The 19480-nt window shown below is 36.3% G+C and overlaps 1 long non-coding RNA gene across 1 annotated transcript; it reads left to right on the top strand.

The window, feature by feature from the left end:
• The first annotated feature begins 5976 nt into the window (after window positions 1-5976).
• LOC113347601 lies at window positions 5977-7845 on the top strand. Its single transcript, XR_003359126.1, has 3 exons — window positions 5977-6523; window positions 6662-6771; window positions 7476-7845. It is a non-coding gene; the product is annotated as an uncharacterized LOC113347601 (long non-coding RNA).
• The last annotated feature ends 11635 nt before the right edge of the window (window positions 7846-19480 follow it).

The raw sequence follows: 19480 nt of genomic DNA, 5'->3' as shown, positions 1-19480 counted from the left end.
ACTATTATTGCAATTCCAGATTCTTTCTTTTTAGTAAATACACATGGGCAAATAGGATTGTTTACATATCCCTCTTTTATTAGGTATTCACTAGGCGATTATACCACATTCGCCCGGATTGTTTCAATCCATATAGAGCTCTATTTAATTTTAGTGAATACATATGACGTGGTTTCCCTTCAGGTAATTTGAATCCTTCCGGAAGTTTCATATAAATATCTGTATCTAGCTTGCCATATAGATACGCAGTGACCACGTCCATTAGATGCATGTAAAACCTTCCATAGACTTCCAGACTAATTAAATATCGAAAGGTAATTGCATCCATAACGGGGGAGTATGTCTCTTCATAGTCAATCCCAGGTTTTTGTAGGAAACCCTTTGCCACTAGTCGTGCTTTATAGCGAACGACTTCATTTCTCTCATTACGCTTTCTTACAAACACCCATTTGTAATCTACAGGATTCACATTTTCTGGTGTCTGTATTGGGCGCCCAAAAACGTTGCGTTTAGAGAGATATTCCAATTCATCTTGGATTGCCACTTTCCATTTAGGCCAGTCGTCTCTTTGTCGACATTCTTCTATAAAGTGTGGTTCAATATCATCATTATCTGTGGCGATTTCAGTAGCTACTGAGAATAAAAATATATCGTCGACAATTATTGTATTACGATCCCACACTTCTCTGTCGCATGCATAATTTATGGAAATTTCCTCATTCACAGGTACCTGTGTCTCAGCGGAGACTTTATTCTCTTCAGGAGGTTCATCAGAGAAAGTGGATCGTTCTTTGATTGTCTCTTCAGGAGCACTACCTGTAGCCTCTTCAGGAGCACTACCTTTGATTGAGACAGATTGGCTCTTCCTCTTTCGAGGGAAAGAATCTTTTGAACCAATTGGTCGTCCACGCTTCAGGCGTGGCTTTGATGACTCGTTTTCCGCTGGGCTCTCAATTTTTCCCGTCGGTATATCAATCCGAGCTGGAGCATTTCTAGCAGGCACATAGGATTTTGTAATTCGACCAGTATCAGTAAATGCATCAGGCATTTGGTTTGCAATATTTTGCAGATGTATAATATTTTGCACCTCAAGTTCAGATTGATTAGTGCAAAGGTCAAGATGAGACGGACTTGGTGTGTACCAAGATATTTCACGCCGTTCTTTTGACGTCTTATCATCTCCCCCTAACGGCGGGAAAAGTGTCTCATCAAAATGACAATCTGCAAATCTGGCTGTAAAGACATCACCTGTTAAAGTCTCTAAATACCTTATAATAGACGGTGAATCAAAACTAACATAAATACCAAGGCGACGTTGTTGACCGAATTTAGTGCGTTGTGGTGGTGCAATAGGCACATAAACAGCACAACCAAAGACACGTAAGTGCGAAATATCTGGTTGCTTCCCCAAGACGAGTTGTAGAGGGGAGTATTGATAGCTAGCAGTTGGTCGAAGTCGGACTAAAGCCGCTGCGTGCAAAATAGCATGTCCCCATGCAGAAACTGGTAATTTAGTCCTCATAAGCATGGGTCGAGCAACCAACTGAAGATGCTTTATAAAAGACTCATCTAATCCATTCTGAGTGTGTACATGTGCTACAGAATGCTCGACATCAATACCAACTGAAAGGCAATAAGCATAAAAAGCCTTAGATGTAAATTCACTAGCGCCATCAAGCCGAATGGACTTAATAGAAAAGTCCGGAAAATGGGCTCGCAACCGAATAATTTGGGCAAGCAGTCTGGCAAATGCAACATTACGTGTTGATAATAAGCAGACATGAGACCATCTAGCAGATACGTCTATCAATACCATAAAGTATTGAAATTGTCCACAATGTGGGTGGATAGACCCACAAATGTCACCATGTATCCTCTGTAGGAATGTTGGTGACTCAATAATAACTTTGGTTAAGGATGGTTTTATAACCAGTTTTCCTAGGAAACAAGCAACACAATTCATATCCTTACTTAACAAAAGCTTCTGGTTTTGTAACGGATGTCCATGAGCATTTTGTATTATTCTACTCATCATGGTAGAACCTGGGTGTCCAAGCCGGTCATGCCAAAGCTTGAATAATTCAGGGTCATTAAACTTCTGGTTAATGACAATATGAGATTCGACTATTCGAATTATCGTAAGATATAACCCAGAAGAGATGGCCTTAAGCCTCTCCATAACGTGCTTCTGGCACGAGGCAGATGAAGTAATATACAGGTACTCCATATTATGCTCATCCGCTGTTTCAAGGTGGTAACCATTACTCCGAATATCTTTAAAACTCAACAGATTCCTTTGGGATCTGGTAGAATATAAGGCGTCTTCAATAATTAATTTTGTACCTCCTAGTAGAATGATACACGCTATTCCGGAGCCATCTATCATATTACTCGAACCCGAAATGGTATTCACATTACCTTTAAACCTCTTCAAGGTTATAAAATATTTATGGGTTCGAAAAATTGTGTTTGTTGTTCCACTGTCAACCAAACAAACATCTCCATCGTCCATTTTGGATAGATTACTTCTGGAATCCATATCCTTCAACACAAATAGACGAGAGAAAATTAAACAACAATACTACCAAAATGTCCACTTATATTACACCAAAAAATGTGGTATACATCACCAAAAAGAACACACCCAAAATTACAACAAGAAAAAAGAAAAGAAAAAAACATACAGAAAACACAAGGAAATATACTACAGGGCATAAGGAAGAAACAGTTATACAGCTCATCAAAAGAAAACTGACTAGGCTCGCCACTTTCAAGGTCGACGATATAATCAGATACATCCAAGTGGGTATCACTGGTACTGGGGGCACTGGCTTCAATTAAATTTGCTTCTATGTTTTCGGCAGGTCGCTTCAGGGACGCCTGATAGAGCCTAACAAAATGTTCTGGCGTACGACAGGTACGCTGCCAGTGATCAGTTAAGCCACACCGATAGCAAACACTTTTCTGAGGAGGTTGACTAGAAGAACCCTTTCTCTTTTCTTGCTTCGATTCCTTTGGTTCCACAATTTTTAGCGGCCGTTGGTACGGCTGGTAACGGACACCCTTTCCTCGTTCATTTTTATGGCCCCCACGTTGGTTTCCTTTACCATTTCCATGTTTGCCTTTGTTACCATGATTATTTCCTCGTCTAAAATGCGTAGCAGCGTGTGCTTCAGGCACCGCTGCGGAACCAACAGGACGAGCTTCATGGTTTCTTAACAAAAGCTCATTATTCTGCTCTGCAATCAACAAACAGGAAATTAGCTCGGAATATTCTGTAAATTTACGCTCTCGATATTGCTGCTGCAGGAGCACATTCGAGGCATGAAAAGTTGTAAATGTTTTCTCTAACATTTGTTCGTCAGTGACATTTTTCCCGCACAATTTTAATGTCGTGGTAATTTTAAATAGAGCAGAATTATAAGCTGCCACTGATCGAAAATCTTGCAGCCGCAAGTTCAACCAATCATTCCGAGCTTTTGGAAGTATGACCAACTTCAGGTAGTCAAACCGTTTTTTCAGACAGTTCCATAAAGTAAATGGATCTTTAACTGTCAAATATTTCGTTTTTAAATCATTATGGAGATGATGGCGAAGGAAAATTAGAGCCGTAGCGCGGTCCTGGTTGGACGCGTTGTTTCCTTCCGTAATAGTATGCCCGAGGCCTTTAGCTTCCAAATAAGCTCGGCATCAAGTGCCCAAGAAATATAATTATTTCCTGAGATGTCAAGACCTGCGAATTCGGGTTTCGTTAGATTTGCCATTTAAGAAAAGTATTCAAAGGAACAACAACTACCTATACTCCCTGTATTTTAGTTGTTGAACAACAGTAGCTTGGCCGTCGAGCGTCGGGAACGATTCGTGCTGATAACGTGTTGTAATTATTTAATTACACACCTACTGCTAACTAATTAGGTGTACTCATCATAAAAGTAACTAAAAATGTAAAATTATACAAGTAACAAAGAAAGTGGAGTGAAGGAGGTTATATTATTAAACTGTTATCATTACATAATGAGAACAACCAGAGCCTATTTATAGGCAGAAGTTATATGACATGTCAAATACGATGTGGACACGTCCATGCTTATGTGTCCATAATACAGTTCGCATGAGATTATCATTATCTAAAAGATAATGTTCCTTCTCAGTTAAGAGTTCCTTAACCGACAGTTTATGTAGTAAATGAACTAAGTTCTCGTGGGTGTGGAAGGTGGGCCTTTAAGGTGTTTAGGCTTATCCTCTGTTTAGTTGGTTTACTTTGCTGAGAAATAGATCCAGTGAAAATTGGATTGTTCGAGATATCAAAATGGTGGGTCATTCCTTAACTCATGCTTACCTAACACACACACCACGAGATGCCTTATTTAAAAAATAAAAAGAAAAAACAGGCTGTAGTGGGTGGTACCACGTCCTTTCCAATCACCAGGCCCACCCTACCGTATGTCATGTTGTAACCATGGTTAGAGTTAACAGACGGAAGCCGTTAACAGCAGCCTAGTAGAAAACGCCAATACATGGTACGTACAGTATACCTCCTGATGAGCGGAAAAAAAGAGTAAAAGCCTCTGGTCTTGGTGGTCAAAAGCAAAGGCAAAAGCGAGATTTACATGATACACCTTTTTCACTTTATTACTTTGGGTAAACTTGAAGTCTGTTTTTGAAAATCTTCAAGTTAACAGCGTGTTTGGATGCAGAAGTAGAAGTCAGAAATGCTTCTCCAGAAGCAGAAGTCAGAAATTTAGATTTTTTGCTTTACAAAAAATCGAGTTTTCTGTTTTTGGAAAATCATTCTGAAATTCTATACCCAAACTGATTTCTTGTTTTTTAACTTCTAGAAGTCAAAAAGTTACTTCTATAAAGATTAGATTCTTCCTCTATCTCAATTTCGTCCGGTAATGCGTATGTCTCGTCTGGGGTTTATTTGCTTGTTTTGTTTACGGAGATTGTTACTATCGTGGAACAAAGATGTTTGATTTATGAAACTGATTAGTACTCCCTCCGTCCCTAGTTAGATGAATTATTTGGTTTTTAGTTTTGTCCAACAATAGATGAGCTATTTCACTAATCAAGGGGGTATTTGTAAAACTATCTTTTTAATTGATTATTGTTACTATATGAAATATGTATAATTTGATAGTCATGTTTATATTCCTTGCGTAGGTGTTTTAAAATGCTTTTCAATGATATAAAGTTTATAAAAAATAGTGGTATAATTTAAGAGATAAATCGTTTCTAAATTTTACTAATTATTGCCAATAAAGATATAATTATAAAAAATATTTAAATATACTGAACTTTCCTCCTTGTTTTTAAAATTTGTGCAAACTACAGATAGATCATCTAATTAATAACGGGGAGAGTATTAAATCAGCTAAGTCAATAGAAAATTAAGATTTTGAAATTCGAGTTTCCCAAAATTATTATTAAATCTTAGTAAATTAAATCTGGTATTTAAAAATGACGAACATTAAATATTTAAAGGAATAATACAAGAATATTTTGGAAAAAAGTAAGATACCAATTTATTTATTTTTCCTATGCCAAATATGCCAACTTAAATTATTGTTGATGGGACTTCATCATGTTCTTGCTAAGGACCAATGGCTATAAAGTTCCATCCTTTTAAAAGTTGAGGTGAAGTATAAATGGTAATAAAATAATTAAAGAAAATATCGGGGAATCAAATATTTATTTCTTCCGATTTTATTCCGGTAAAATAGAATCAAGTGGAATTTAAATTATTTTCTAGCCACGTGGCAATGTCCCATTAGGGTGGAGACGTCATAATTCTTTCCTAATCACTTTCCTAATTAGGGTGTAAAATCTCTGAACGCGTTTAGATTTCTGAACTGTAACGGGTCTAATTTGGGAAATAATTTGAGAGTCCACGGCTGTCCGATACGTCTTCGTGTCGGTGACATCTAATGGCTATTAGAATCATAGAGATAGAGAAACACCAATCTCAACAAGATAGCACCCATTAAATTACGATAACTACTCCTCGAGCATGACGATTTATTTTGGTGTTGCGCCATGAATTTCTCCCATCAGTCTCTGAACATTTACTTCGTGTATCTTCCTCCCTAATTTCCTATCTTTCCTGTTTATCTCTCCTCTCTCTTTCTCAGAAAAAACTACCTTTCATCCATCTGCTTCAGGAAAATACCACCATGATGAACTTCATGATCGTACCAAAACATACGTAACATGAATATCATTCGAGATTGGATAGACATATGGGCGGGTTGATGCTGCGTACATATCAAGATGTGATGCATAGATGGGGTAGTTGATGCTATTAACATCTCAAGAGTCGGATCTAAAAGGTCCTGGAACCTCCTCTATTTCTCTCCATCATCAACAAACCACCTCAACCTTGTTGAATGAATCGGGAACCTATGACTCAAGTTTTGGTAGTATCATGTTTCTTGATCCTATTTACATGTGAGAGTTAAATGAAGATTATGTATTGGTTAATTCAAATTCAGAAACCAAACGAAGACTTCTCTTCAGATCGAAGGTGTGTGTTTCACTCTTCTTGTGATGCTTTTTTGTTGAGCATTGACCTGTGCGTCAAAAAGATACAGGAGTTAGAGAACAACATTCTATCGAATCAAATTATCAGACATGCTTAATCGTGTACATTTTCATTTGACAGGCCCAATTGCTGATACATGAAGAAAGAAGTCAATCAGATAGGCCAATGAACATACACTTTCTCCATGAAAACAAGTTGCAAGAGAAAAGCCAAGCGTAACATGATATCAGGTAGAGGCATTATAATCTTTGATATTAGGTTGTATGCTCTGGACAGGTCAATCCAAAAAAACAAAAGGGATTCTTTCTAAAACATGTCAATTCTTTTTAAGAGATAGAGAACAAGCAACATTGAAGAAAGAGAAACCATTATATGAAAAGCATTTATTCCTATAGCATCTCCATAGTCACAACAGTTGCATAATAATGGCTATGTACTGTAGATGCATGCTTACTTGTCTGAACAGTTAGCTGGATACTGATTAAATTAGATGTGTATGGGGTTCGGATACAGACTTAGTGACCACATGTATTTATATCATCAGACTTGAGAGGTTTTTCAAGGATTTGAACCTAGATAGTATATGAATATTCAAAAGCATGAGTTATTTTTTCCCTGTGATGACCTTATAACATCCGAATCTAGTAATTCTTCTTGATGATTTTTTTCTATTGATATGTGGCTATTTATTGTGTCTGTGTTATCCTAGTGTATATAACTTAGCATGAAGGACCAGGTTAACTCCTTAACCTGAATAGACCAAGTAGTTATAGTTTTCTCACAGCTCATTTCCTCTTCTAGTGCAACTGTCGACTTTTAGATTCTGGTTTCTATTTAAGAGCTGTGCGACTTATCTGTGTATTTTCTGGTGTATCTGCGGCAATTGCAACTGTTGACCATTAGATACTACTCCTAACTTCTATTTCTTTTTTAGGCTGTCCTTGGCTAATCAGTGAACTCAAGCTTGTGCCAACAATGGCAAAGCAGCAAAATCAGGCCAACTGGACTCATACAAAAATGACAGTCAAGTTGTTAACATGGAGGCTGTTGTCCATCTCAAACACAATCAAGTCAATATCAACAATGACATATAATGGCAAAAGCATGGTGACAGGTCCTATTCAAGTTCAGCCACAATAAGGTCAATAGTTCTTGTAAGGGAGAAAGTAGTAAAAGTAGTATTATTGAAATGGGAAAAATATCGTTTTGGCCATTGTTTAGATGGGCCCATGTCTGTTTGGTCCTTTAGGAAAACGCCTTTACTGTTTGGTCCATAATTATTTAAAAATATTAAACTGACAAAAGTACCCTTCCGTGTTAATTTTTACTTATTTTCTTGTAGAAGTTCATTTCAAAAATGAAGTCCATATAAAACTTATACAAACCAGAGTTCATTCCAGAAATGAAGTCCATATAAAAAACCTAAAAAAACAGACTTCACTCCAGAAATGAAGTCCATATAACAACCTATACAAACCAGAGTTCATTCCAGAAATGAAGTCCATGTAAAACCTAAAAAAACAGACTTCATGAAGTCCACATAAAAACCTATACAAACCAGAATTCATTCCAGAAATGAAATCCATATAAAAACCTAAAAAACAGACTTCATTCCAGAAATGAAGTCCATATAAAAACCTATACAAACCAGAGTTCATTCTAGAAATGAAGTCCATATAAAAACTCAAAATAAACAAATTTCATTCCAGAAATGAAGTCCATATAAAAACCTATACAAACCAGACTTCATTTCTGGATTGAACTCCATATAAAAACATCAACAACATCATCTTCATCTTCAACAACAACAAAGAACTTCATCAAAAATTCATCGTCGTCATTCATCTTCAACAACAACAGCAACAAAAAACGACGAAAAACACCCAAATCTTCATCTTCTTCATCGATTTCAACAACATCATATTCATCGTCGTCTTCAACATCATCTTCATCGTCGTCTTCAACAGAAACAAACAACATCATCGTCTTCATCTTCTTCTTTATCAAGACAGCAACAGAAAAAACCCTAAAAACAGAGTTCATCTTCATCTTCAACACAAGAAGCAGCAGCAACATGAGATCGTCGTCGTCTTCATCAAGTAGATCGGGTTCGTCATCGTCTTCAACATCAAATCTGATCAAATCATCAAGAAAAAAAAAGAAAAGAGAGAGAGAAAAGTAAATCTGAAAAAGAGAAGAAGATGAGAGAGAAAGTAAATATGAGAATCAGATATTTTCTAGTAATTTTGGTATATATGTGGTCACCCTAGAGCATCCACAGTGGGCGAGTATAACCAAATTTATGGGATGAGATCGTAACACAGTGGGACGGAGTAAAGATCAAATTTGGACCAAAGATCAAATTTCAGACCAAATATGGTCGCGACCAAATCCCAAATTCTATTATAGTCGGGCGTAAATTTAAAGTACGCTTGTTGCTGGGCGTAAATTTAAAGTACGCTTGTTAACGGGCGGAGATTTAAATTACGCCCGACGAAATTTTAATTAAATAAAAAAAAAAGGAATGAGGCGGACTTTTAAAGTCCGCCTGTTAAAATTTGCAAAGAGAGGGGCGGACTTTTAAAGTCCGCCTGATGGAATTTTAGTGAGGCGGACTTTTAAAGTCCGCCTGTTAAAATTTATAAAGGATGGGGCGGACTTTTAAAGTCCGCCTGATGGAATTTTAATGGGGCGGACTTTTAAAGTCCGCCTGACGAAATTTTGATCATGTACCGTTGCGTCACACCACGGACTAAACCCAAATTTTGGTCTTTTTTTTGATCTTTGATCTTTGGTTTTGATCGCACCACTGCAGTTGCTCCTAGGACCAAACCATTATTTTCTAGGACCAAACAATAATATAAGAGTATTTCTGCCACCACACAATGAAAATTACATCATCCATGACATCACCTTAGGACCAAACCATAATTTCTAGGACCAAACTATAATATATTTTCCCAAATAAGACCTAACAGACCCATGACTGAGTCCACTGAACTAGACTCTTTCTAATATATTATTAATAGGACCGTATGGTATTTTCTACTTTATCTTTTTATTATATAACCTTTTTTCTTCAAAAACAAAACTCCAACCCGATTAACAGCCTACGTGCCCTTTACGCCCCGTCATTCTGGAGAACACTCGCCCCCCACCCCCCATTACTGCGGCTGCTGGCACGCGGTGGCTACTTAAGCTCGCACTTGTGCAAGTGGAATATAATATCCCACTGGAATACACAACCGTTTTAGCAGTTTCTGAAGAGGATTAATTCTTGGAATCCTCTTCGGTAATGCTACAAGCAGTAGTGGCCATGACATTAGGCCCATCACATACAGCAAAACCACCCACCTCTTCCTTAATTTGGGAATCTGTATATGGGTACAATATCAACTGCACTGCCCCTAGACGACGTCTATAACCATTTGGAGGGGTACGTATTCACCAAAACCAACATTACTTTCATCTTCCCAAAAAATGAAATAGATGGCTTATGAGTATGGCATATTGGTCCAATTTGGACTCACAATTATCTTATTTTATTTTATTTTATTTAATTTATCCAAAGAGAAGATGTATAAATAGAAGATACTACTCTAGCTATATACAATGGGCATACGAGATTTCTTGAGGAGAGGAGTTATACCATAATACCAATCACTCTCTAATTGCCAAACTGTTCAGGTACCCTGGAGGAACTAAAAAACGATGAGCATCTATTATATATAGGAATGACCCGTGCCGTAACGGCGCGAGCTATTTCACACCGTTTTAAACTGGGAAGTTGGATAGTCCGTAAAATTTTGCTTATTACTTTATTTTATGTTTATGTCGAAATAAGTTCAAAAAGCTCCGCGTTTTGTTTATATGTTGTCTCTGTCATTATTGATCAATGGTTATGATTAAATTGAATCTGTGAAATATAGCAAAATGTTAATTGATACATACTTGGAAGCTTTAAAGGAGAACATTTTTTTTTATCCGTGACATACATCAAAATATTCAAGAGTTTGGGATTTTTTTCTGGCAAGGTGTCTGGAATCGCTTCCGGAAAAGGAATGACGGAAAGTTGTCACCCATTGTCAGTATATAGGTGTGATGAAGCATGGCGGTCTTGTAGGTCTTTAGAAAAATGTTATTTAACTCGTGGAGCGTGTATACTGGGTTTGATCTAATCTATCTGGATGTTAATCGACATATAGCAAAATGTTGTTCTTTGAAGCTTCCAGGGCGTGTATCCATTTCTGAAACTAATGAAAAACTCTGTCCACCTTCTCTTTCTTCTTGTTCCATTTGTGTTTCTCTGATTATTATCACCAATACCCTCTTCTTCTTACTCTCTCTTTTCTTTTACCTTTACGTTACATTTAGTTGTAAAACTAGTATATGACCTGTGCCGTAACGGCCCGGGTTTTGGGTTCCTGTAAATAATGGTTGGTAATGTCGGTTTCCATACTTTACTTGTAAGTTGTAACTATGATTGGGATGTCGTATCACCCATGAGTCGTTAAGCAATGTTATATTAATGTGAATTGGATATGTAACTCCCTGCCTTAAATATGGTCATCCAACATCACACGCAAAATGATGGATAGTGTCATCATTATTAGGTGGGAAAAATGATAGCCTCTGCAATTAGACTGTCAGGGAACCACGGCGAATGACTGAATGGTGTCAATGTTTTCCGCTTTCGTTATCATTGTAATAACATTTTTATCCATGTACGAAACGCATTTAAAAATTCATCGCCCCTAAGGGTTTTTAGTAAAACTCTAAGACCGCCAGTCTTTCCTTTTAAATCATGGATTAAAATCTTGACCATAAAAATTCACAATGGTTCTATATGAACCGAGTTTTTAGACAATGTCAAAACCGTCCCGTCACATGGTGGTGGGCAGAAAATTAAACACTTATGGTGGGATCCACTGAAAATTTGTGAGAAGCAGTTTTGTCGTTGCTTTTTTTGACGGTTCAAATAGAGTTTTTGAAAAAATTCATCACCAAATAGTTTAAGCGAATTTGAGACACAGTAGGGGTTGCTATTTAGGTGGCCTTGTGTTTGGCCTTATGAGTTAAAAATATAATCTTGGGCAGTACCACTGATACCAATGCACCCCCTTTCTGCATAAAAAACACAGTAGGCTGCTATTTTATTTCAAAAATGAAAAAAGAGTCAACTAACAATTGGAGAAGATAAGACATTTTTTAATTTAAGCGCAATCCATTTGATGCCATTAGACATAAAACCTACCGGTTTATCCAATTCCAAAAGAAATTTGTACATCGAAGTGAAAAGTGAAGAATGATAGATAGACCATGGCTACCAATCTTTACTCTGTCGAATAAGATCTCGCAAACAAATGAAAATTTTATTTCGTCTTTCTTAGAATTCACGGTATGAATTCAAATGTAAAATTACCTAAACTTATAATGGCTCTTAATACGTAGACATCTACTGAGAGTCTATATGCATACCACAAAATTATTTCCGGATAAACCACATTAGCCGTCTCTGGCATTAGTATTTTGATGCTTCTTGTTATTGTGCATCTTGACGGTGCCACATATAGTTGTCCATGACTGACCACCGGAGTTCCCAAAGCTACGAATTTCACTGATTAGTCCTGCAACTCGTTTAAACTGCCTCGGTGATCTTCTAATAATGACATCAGATAATGAAGGCATCGCTAAATTTCGTTGGACAAAAACCAATTGACCCTGCTATGGTCTCTGCACAACTCCACCTTCAATTTGGTTTTAATGCAAAGTTCATCACTTGTTGCGATATTGCTTAGTATCATTACTGGATATTTCTAATTCTGATAGGTAAGGGCAGTCATTCAATTGACCCTGCTATGGTCTCTGCACAACTCCACCATCAATTTAGACACAAAAAATATGTAAGGGCGGTCATTAAATTCATGGCGTGCATTTTCCTAATTGTGTTGTTATTCCACTTGGATATTTCTCTAAAACCATGATTCATATACTTTTATTCATAGTAATATTGATTCTAGTTTTTACTCGGTACTCATTGGACAACGTAAGTTTAGGCTAAAAAAAGTTCTATTTTTATTTGGCAATGCTAATTATGAAAAAATACGTAAAAGTGTGAGCATGAACCAAACAGTCCAGCAACTACAAACATAAGTTTATGCTAAGTAGAAAATAGTGTGAGTCTAAATTACATAATCGAGCAACAACAAACTACCTGAAGAACACTCATCATCAATACAGACATCGACCAATGAACATTGCAAAACCAATCTAATATTTGGAATTAAGCTAGAAACTTTAGTGTAAAACGGCATACCTGTAGCAAGAATTCAAACATTCTCGAGGTCCTCATATCCTATCCTTTTGTGTCAGTTTTAGGACCATGAGGGTATTCAACAATACATATCTTCTTATCGATGCTCCTATAATTTTCTCCCGGCTTCCTTTCTGAAGTCATCACCTGGTATGATGGTAATTTCTCCAAACAAAGTTTGTGTTCTTCATTACATCTCTTAAGGTTCTGTCCACAGCTTTTATAAAACTTCTATGTATTTCCACTTCATCCCAGATAATGAGTCAAGATTTGCTTGGACGATTCTAGAGCGCAGATATCTTGTACTTAGGGAATCAAGGTAATAACCTGGGCACACTGTATCCAGGTTAAGGTTTTCCGGTGCAATATTAGCTGCCAAGTCATTATACTGGCATATGATTTCGCCCCAAAATTCCTTCCTAATGTTGCTGGATTTTTGTATAAATAATTTCATCCCTTCAACATCTTTAGAATAAATCATGTCAAAAAAAAAAAAAAAAACTATAACATAAATGGCATATGATTTTTGTATTAATATCTGTCTATAGGCAAATTAATAAAAATAAAAAGTAATTAATTCTAAAGGTAAGAGATCAGTTTCATAGGTTGAGCCCATAGATCATTTGATTATACAGCTAAAAAGATACACAGAATTACTATCAATAGGTGAATGGGCAACATGCTAACATTAAACCACAATGAATCATCGATTCTTAAGTAAAGCTTGCCAATATTATTATGTAAGCCGGACCTCTCGTCACCTTCAAAAGTCCACCCATAACGGTTGAATGTCCACTCATAACAGTTGAATGCGCATAAATCCTATACGATTTTGCAGTGCCATTCGATATGTTTGATGAAATCGAATCATCTAATCTCGGGTACTAATAACAACAAAACAAACTGAATACAATCATATCCAGTCCAACTTCTTCATTTCCAATTCCATGCGTTGTAGATCCATGATATATAATGGTCTTATCAAAAGCAAAAGTGCTATCATAATTGTCTCACTGAGCTTCTGTCAGCCATGATGGCAATGAAGTGCACAAATTCTACACATAATGCCTTTGGTAACAAAAATGGGAAAGACAAATTTTGGTTACATGGCAGATGGTGAGTCACCAAAAAATTAAGGATCGAAAAATGTCGTTGTGGTAATGAGAAGATTAAGAATTAAAATGATTCCATCAATCAAGTTACTCAAACGCTAGCAAAACATAACCTATTAGAACAAAATAAGCATTTCTAAGTCTTATTTTATTAAACATTGCATACCTGAAGTCTTCTAGGGAAAACTCTTGCTACAGTAGCCATCTCCCGTGCTCCAGTATTGTGAACTGGAATTAGGGCTGCACAACGGGTAGGGTGGGTAGGATATGGCCTATTTCGCCACCCTATCTGTTAAATGGCGGGTAAAATTTTTTTTACCCGTCACCCTATCCGCCATTAAACGGGTAAGACCCTATCCGACCCATTATTTGGTGGGTCGGGTAGGATAGGATAGCGGGTATAATCGTTTTTTTTTTCCCTTCTATGTTCTGGTTCCTACTGTCTATTATGTTCTGGACTTTGTGGTTCATAGTTACTACCTTGACTGTGTATACAAAAAGTGCTTCCCAAAAAGCAAAATAGAAAAAGAATAATCTTGCAACAACCTATCTAAATATGTACCCAATGGTACTGCCAATCTAACTAGGGAAAAATGAACAGACAAAAACATCCTGCCAGGCACAAATCCATTTGTAGTCTCAAGAAACAAGAGTTCCATTCTTTTCAAAATCGACGATGAATCCCAGCATAATTTCATGTTCTTCACGTAACCTTGTTCTTCATATAGCAGTATCATCACCAAAAGCTCTTCATATGACCTTCTTCTTCAATCATCATCTACGAGGATGGAATACATACTAAGATCACCAAATAAATCTGCATAACAACAGTTGAAACATGAGTGGTTAAGGCTAAGTATTCATAGTTAAGAGAGATTCTAATTTTTTGCATTGTATACACTGCAGCTTATCCAAAGACCATCAACAACAAGAGGCTGAAGCAAGGGAAGCATGAAACACAATGTGGAATTGATTAATTGTACAAATTGCAAAAAAAAAAGTTGAGACAGTAATTTTGACAAGGTAGGTAGACCTGAAAACTTCTCAAGGAGGTACAGAAACTGCAGACTAATGTTTACCAATGTTCTATTTGAAATTATACTATGTGCCTGGTGCCTGCTGTACACTAAACTAGCATAGGGGGAAAAGTTTAACTAAATGTATGGAGTAAAGCCCCTGTGACAATTCATTAAAATCCAGAAAAACAACTATTCATTAGATGTATAAAATGAAACCCTTCTGGTGTAAGTTCGCACCCGCGTGCTTCAAGAAGGGTCAAGGACTGTGCAGACCCTAGAAAGCCAATACCTGTTATATTGCTATAGTGATCAATATTAGGCGAACTCGGTTCATAACAACATTCCAAGTAAACCCATTTGAGTTTTCAATCTGATTTACAATGTGAAACAGATGGTTTGAATGGATGAATTGAGCAGTTGAGAAAAAATGTACGAGTCTACTTGATGCATATGTATCTTTGATAAACCATGAAACTACCATTTGACAATGAATATGATTGAATGCACTCAAATTCATACATTTATTCATGCAATATACTAACAACAAGTTCCATACCTGACTCTAAGACGTCATCCTCCTTCTCTTCAGCTCCTAGTGTAGATGGATCCATATCAATCGGCGTCCTCAACCAGTTCTGTAGGAGAATCAATGCTTCCACAGTTCGGGTCTTAAAGAACTACGGAAATGACCAAGTATTCGCTTTCCAGTACTGAAAGCAGATTCACTTGCAACTGAAGAGACGGGAATAACAAGTATGTCTCTTGCTATAAGTGACAGAATATCAAACCTTGCAACATTGCTTTTCCACCAAGTCAATATATCAAACTTTGAACCTTCTTTCTTGTCTTTTGTTGGTGAGTAAATCTGCTCCGATAAGTATCTTTCCACCTCTGATTTGTCAAAATCCTCCATTGTAGACAACTGGGTTTTACGTTCTTCTCTATGGGCCTTATATCTTCTCTTTCTATGTAACGTAGAACTAGAACTAGAGCTCTCTTGACTAGGACTACCACCAGTTTCACCTACAGATTCTGACGAGGCTAACACACTTCCTACACCTGTATATTCTGCTTTACAAGCTGTATATAATTCATTAAAATCCTCTTTCACTTTATCTAACCAATTTTTTACCAATCTTTGTTTCATCTAAGGAATATCATGCATAATCAAGTCTTCTAGTATTACTTGCATTCCACGTTCTTTTTCTCTTGGATCAAGAAAGCACAAAAATAAACAATAAAGGATTCATGTCTTTATACTCACCCCAATACTTGTTGTATTTAAGTAACATCTTCTCACCCATATGACTTAAGTGAGGATCATAATGAGCTTTTTGCCATTCATTTAACTCTCAACGTACATCACAAATTTCTTCCAAAAATGTATGCGAAGTGACATACGTAGAACCAGAAAACTCAACAGTGGCTTCAAAAAATACCTGTAGAAACAGTTTTAATTGTTATCTAAGTAAGTTTCTCGAAATTTCAAAATTCCAATAGAGTAATATCTACGATGCATATTTCAAAGTCTGGACAATCTCATTCAACAACTTGTAAAGAATACACATATATGAGATAACACGGTACTTCTAACAGAGTCTGTGAATTCAATCATCAACATAGCTCGGAACACCAAGCAAGTACTGAAAACCCAAATACTGCAACTAATTAAGATTGAAAAACAATAAAGAAAATAGGAGAGTAGCATAGTTCTTCTCCATGTTTGAACCTCTAAGTACTAGTAGCCTATGAACTATGTTCCCACTGGATTTCATAACAACGAGTGTTTGATTTCATAACTGCTTGACTTGCGTCATTCCAAACAGATGTACAAATACTACAGAGTAACAACAAAAATGTAATTGCTCTCAATAGTCGTATGGAAGCAGTGAACTTGATTCATAAGAACATATATAAGATTATATTGAAGTTCTAAAATGTTTTGATTATTGGGTGTGCAGTTTCACTCCAAGAGATACAAAATAATGTTGCACAATTATTAGCCCACCACTCCGTTACTTTACTTCGGTTAGAGGACTAGAATGAAATCCTACCACACTACACTGGTTAGGGAACTGCATCCAATTGGATATGTTGTATTCTTAAATTTAATTTCAGATTATCTAAAATGAAAAACAGCAGTAAGTTCACAAAAATTTGGGAGTATTTTTCAGTAGTCAGTTTGCTTTGTTTCAGTAGTCACTACCAAACATTTGGTAAGAAAGGTCTACTCTAAAACATATGACTAGTAATCTAAGTTTCATACTTTGTTTTGTTTCATGCAATCAGATCTAAAATGGTTGATAAAGAAAGATAAAATACCTGTAAAAACTGAATTAGGACTTGAGCATTAGCCCAATCATACTTTTCAGGAGCATGCACGCGAGGCTTTTTCTTCTTGGATTTTCTCCGACCAGCTACGGGTTCTTCAGGAGCATCAGAATCAGAAGAACTAGATTCATATTCATCAGGAACGTATGTACAATTAATATCATCAATATTAACACCCATTTCTGGTTCACCGGGAATATCGAAAACAAACCTCTCACGAAATGCTTTATCCGACCGTACTATCCTTATAAAGGCCTTTTCATATTTTTCTGCAGCTTCCAACATCAAATAAATGGAGTTCCATCTTGTTTTCACGTATAACATTGGGAATTTCTGAAATCAACAGCGGGACTAATCTCAAATAAACTCAAGCTTTGGTTTTCTAAGCCTTAGTGTGTATTCACATGCTTGGAATCTGTAATTATATTTTCAGAATCATTGTAGTTTTGTACTCCATCCAAAATGTAGATGAAAAACACCAAGCGATCATTGTCAAATAATAGCAAGTTATTACTTATCCAAAAGTAATGGGGAAAAAAGAAGTAATTACTATCCAAACTGAACAAATCAAATTCAAGACAAGGCAAAAAAAAATAAAAAATAAGTTGGACATAGATGACTTCATATGACATAGTTATGAGCAATCACATCTCATAGTGAGATGGGTTCTAGACACATGCAGTTGTTTGGGGTGATGTAGACTGTAGAGAGTGCAGTGAGTAAGCAAACTTTGTAGTAGACAACAAAACCCCTTGTTCTTCCAGGAATCACATATAGTTATGAGCAATATGTATAGAATATCTGAAAAGCAGGTGAGTTCAGTCACATACCAAAATAGGGTTAAAAAGAGGACAAGAACCAGATAGACTTAACAAGCCGTTGCTTCTTTTCCCAGTTGAGTAAGTTGAAGATCTCAGTTACATCTACTAACTGCTGCTTCCGGATATACCTGATCATGGAATAAAGAATCACAACTAAGTAGGAGTTGGTATAGCTTAATGCTTGAAGCACCAAAATGTAATCACTTAAATTGCTCTACTGAAGCTTCGGTACACATTTGATATCGAAACAAACAATTAATAACAGGAACTATATGGCAAATGATAATAGGATTATGAAATGATGTAACAATAACATGATTCAAACACATACTTCAGCTCGATTATTTGAGTCTTAGTGTTTAAGCAGACCCTGTCAACTCTTGAACTGAACCTATACTAGTTACACATGGTAATCGAAAAACTAAACTAATAAGGACCCTCCGCAGAAAAGAATCCACAAATAGACTACTTTGACCTTAAAAAGTAACACCGATTTAACTTGAACCTCTATTGAAGTTGAAGAATTACTGCAAGATTAGCCTACACTTAAACTAGTAGATTATACTTCCAACACATTCAACATGGGAGGAAAATGCAAGATATTAATAGGGAGGTGGGTTCTCAACGATGAGCAGAAACCTTCCAACACATTCAAAGCTACAGAAATATTGATTGTGGTAAGTTACAGAAATATTGGTAATTGATAATAATAAAGGCATTTCTACCCAAAATTCCAAAAATCAAAATAAGATGCATAATTCCCACAAGTAATGTTATCAAAATGCAAAATTAAAGATAACCCAGATCGATTTTCTATGTAAAAATGGAAAAGAAAATTTTGGTTTAGTGAATTTTCACCTGAAAATTAGTTTGGATTTCAAATCAGGAATTAATCGAGGAGGAGGAGGAAGAAGAACCACTTATTAAACCCTTCATTAGCTTTGCACTCTCAGATTCATCGTATTCTGTAACAAATTCATATCAAACAATGTACATCAATAATCTCAATTAAGATTAGCTATGATTGGAACTATTTCCAATCAATCATATATTGGAACTGTCCTAATCAATTAAGATTACCTAATATCGTATCCAGCAACATGCATGAAATCGTAAAACCCTATGATTTTGTCAATCAATTTAACACAAAAAAATAAATGAACAAAATCAACTTTGAAGTTAGATCTTACCTTAAATCAACCGAGCATAGGGTTCTCAACGAGATCCGTTAACAACTTTGAATTTGATATGTAACTTGAGAGGTGTAGCAAAAAAGGGTTTTACGCTTTTGCGTTGTGAATTCACAAGAATCATACTCAAACCCTATCTATTAATCTCAAAGC

The sequence above is a fragment of the Papaver somniferum genome, chromosome 2, assembly GCF_003573695.1.
Source record: "Papaver somniferum cultivar HN1 chromosome 2, ASM357369v1, whole genome shotgun sequence".
NCBI lineage: Eukaryota > Viridiplantae > Streptophyta > Magnoliopsida > Ranunculales > Papaveraceae > Papaver > Papaver somniferum.
The sequence above is the reverse complement of the archived record's forward strand: the minus strand, read 5'-3'. Positions and strand labels throughout refer to the sequence as shown.